Source organism: Palaemon carinicauda, chromosome 20, assembly GCF_036898095.1.
Source record: "Palaemon carinicauda isolate YSFRI2023 chromosome 20, ASM3689809v2, whole genome shotgun sequence".
Lineage (NCBI taxonomy): Eukaryota > Metazoa > Arthropoda > Malacostraca > Decapoda > Palaemonidae > Palaemon > Palaemon carinicauda.
In genome coordinates, this window is record NC_090744.1 from 103,183,284 (window position 1) to 103,186,547 (window position 3,264).

At 32.8% G+C, this 3,264-nt stretch overlaps 1 long non-coding RNA gene across 1 annotated transcript; it reads left to right on the forward strand.

Moving 5' to 3' along the window:
* The first annotated feature begins 322 nt into the window (after nucleotides 1–322).
* On the forward strand, nucleotides 323–1,890 carry LOC137659567 (uncharacterized). Its single transcript, XR_011047580.1, has 3 exons — nucleotides 323–380; nucleotides 617–806; nucleotides 1,313–1,890. It is a non-coding gene; the product is annotated as an uncharacterized lncRNA (long non-coding RNA).
* Nucleotides 1,891–3,264: the final 1,374 nt, after the last annotated feature.

Below are 3,264 nucleotides of genomic sequence, written 5' to 3' on the forward strand. Positions count from 1 at the left end.
AATTCCGACCAAAACTTTTGCGTAAGTCATTTCTTTAAACTGCCTCTGATGAGAGGAAATTAGGTGATTTATATACATTTATTAAGAATCAAATATATGTAATATATCCATATAATTGAACTATCAGTAAAGCGAACACATTAATAAGGAATAGACGATTCTATAATATTACTTTATAATCTCGCCCGTTGTAAACTTGTCTTTTAAGAAATGGACCGAGCAGGTGATAGTTACGTTGTTATAGGTCCTGTCTCTCTCTGTTTAGAGTCCTTGGCTGGGCATAGCGAAGCTTTCTGTGGTTACCTTTCGGTGTCCACGAATAGTTGGGTGGTTGGTGGTGACCGGTGTACAACAGATCTCGTGGTTCGATAATTTCATTGGTAAGTAAAGACTCGTTTCAAGTTACTTTCAGCTTTTTAAATTTCTAATACTTTGAAATCATTTGGTGTTTATTTTAGGCATGTGGATATTTAAAAGTTATTTGTGTACATTCTAGATTTATTTCAGTTACCAATGTTTTAACACGCTGGTTTATAAGAAATTTAACTCCATTCTAATTGTTTACTAGTAATCTTTTTTATTTTTTGTTAACATCCTGGTTTATTTATACTTTCAGGGAAGGCAAATCTGTGATCTCTTGATTACCTGCACGTTTCAAGCTTATAATCTGGATTGGAATCTTTCATGATTAAAGCTGTAATCTTCCGGATCATTCTTGCGTGCAGTCCGATGTCACTAAATATACAGAAACTAGACTGCTGCTAAAACTGGAAAGTGGTGAAGTATTTTTCAGTCTGAACCAAAAGGCAAGTATAGTTTTAAGTTTATTCAAATACAATCCTAAGCAAGCTAGTCCTCCCCTATTAGGGGCGGCGCCCCTAATAGTGGGAGGACGTTCCCTATAGCACACGGTAGACCGCAAGAAGGTCTACCGTGCGCTATAGGGAGGCTTGCTTTTAAACCCTTTCGTCTAATTTCGGTGAGTGTTCAACTTTTGTACTTTATTTAGGTTTTGCAGTTTACTTAAAGCCTGTTGACCACTAACTTTGAAGTTAAAATTTTTTTAGACTTCGGATATTTTATTAGATTTTACTCTTCTATGGTGTAATTTTCTTGATAATCATATTTTAAGTTCTAACGTATCTTGATAATCCTATAAAGTTCTAATGTTAATTTTTTTTTTACTAAATTTACTTTATATTTATAATACAATGCTGTTATTACTTCAATATTGCAGGCTTAAGATATCTGTCATTTATGTAGGGTTACGAATCTTTCCAAAGAAAATTTTCTAACGATTGACACTTTTCAGATTGGATGGTGCGACTACAGGATGAAATTATCTAGGACTAAATAATTCTAACTTCTACCTACAATGGTTTGGTTGGAGGATGTTACTGAAAGACACGTGAAGATCGTTTATTAATACTTCTAAGATGTTACTGGGAATCCTGCACAGATGATATTTGGATAAAGATACCCATTAGACACTTTGAAAACCTGGCTTTGTATTGGATGATTTGGCAAACCAAGTTAGAAATCCAGGTAAATTGGTTAAAGGTGGTTACTGTTAAGTTATAGCTAAAAATAGCTCCGATTTACAAATTTCCGGATTTCTTTGGCAATGTGACAATTAACGCTATCGATATTGAGGAAACATACTGACTAAATTATTGCCAAAATTATTTTGGCAATCCTGACAAGATCCAAATGTTAGCTTTTTGTATTTTTTTATAAACTTTGATTTACTAAACTGTTAATTGGAATGATAAGTTATAAATTGAAACCTGTTAAATTTATATGCAATAGATGGTTATTTGAAACTCTCTTCATCCTAATTATAAAAAGATCCAATTGTATTTAAGAATAAATTTTGGTATTTACTACTTCCTCGTTCATTGTCTAGTCTCTAAACTATTACTAATATAAGGTTAATGGAATGGTAAGTTTTTAATTTTTGGTTTAAAGGTATATTAAGAGTAAATTTTAGCATTTATTGATAAAACGATTTGAAGGACGTGGCTACTTCCAGCCAGGTATACGAGAATGGATATATGAAAACTCTATTTGGTAAATGTGTAGGAGAGCTCCGCGGAAGGTCTTGAAGAATTTAAACACCTACAATTCACTATTATATCATATAGAACGCTTATATAATAGTCAATATATGAGCAGCTTCTATTTAACGAAGATATTCGTGTGTATAGTTATGTTTCACCTGGATTTTTTCTAAGTGTTTTTGTTTACTGTGTGATGTCTTGTCTAAAATGAGCTGTTTCACCGCCTTACTGCGTATGGCAAACTAGTTCTCAATGCTATTCTAACCAATAACAGGTGTTTTCTTGACGTCACACTGTTTGAAAACCAATCATGGCGGTTTTTACAAATCTAGCCAATGCTGACACTTATTACTTCACTTATCCCTGCTATTTTTCCACCAGTTACCACAGTTTACGTGAAGTTCCGCGGAGGAATATTTTTGCACGTCTCGCATCTCCCTTCAAACTAAAAAGCTCATTTTGGCGTAAAGTATGGAGTAGTTAGCAGGACCTTCATCCCGTTCCGACTGTGTCACTTGTGACAATTGCTTTATTTAATCCTTCAGTTAGAATATAATTTCTCCTTATTACGTTCAGAGCTTTGTTAGTTATATAGACATTATAATTACCAAATTAAGTTTTCATCGTTTTTAACTACTCAAAATTACATTTCTCGAATATTTTTGGTTACATATTAGAATAGTGTTTCGTTTTAAAATCTGAAATGTTTGTTCTCTTATAAGTGAATGTTAGGTTTTTAATTATGGATGGGAATATGCTAATCATATCCTATATCTATTTATCCTCTTTTAGTCTTTATATAAGCAAGTAGATTATATCCAAAAACTATTAGACTTCCTTTATAATAATGATTTGCATTTCTAAAAATCAAAGTACCAACTTTAATGCCGAAATGAAAATAAATTATAGTTATGAAGGATTTTAATAGAAAGATAATACAATCATCATATTTCTCTGATGCAGGGTTTAATGTAGTGTGTAGGAAACATAATTTGGTTTCCCTTTTAACATGTTAAAAACACATGAAATATTTTTGTTCTTTCAAACTACAAAACATTTATAACTTCTGTTCTTCTTTTTGTTGAAGATATTCCCACTACATTTACATTTTGGTTGTGGTGGCCGATGTGGTAACGTCCTTGAATAGTGAACGCCAGACTGGGGTTCGAGTCTCGCCCAAACTTGTTGGTGTCTTTGGTCGCTT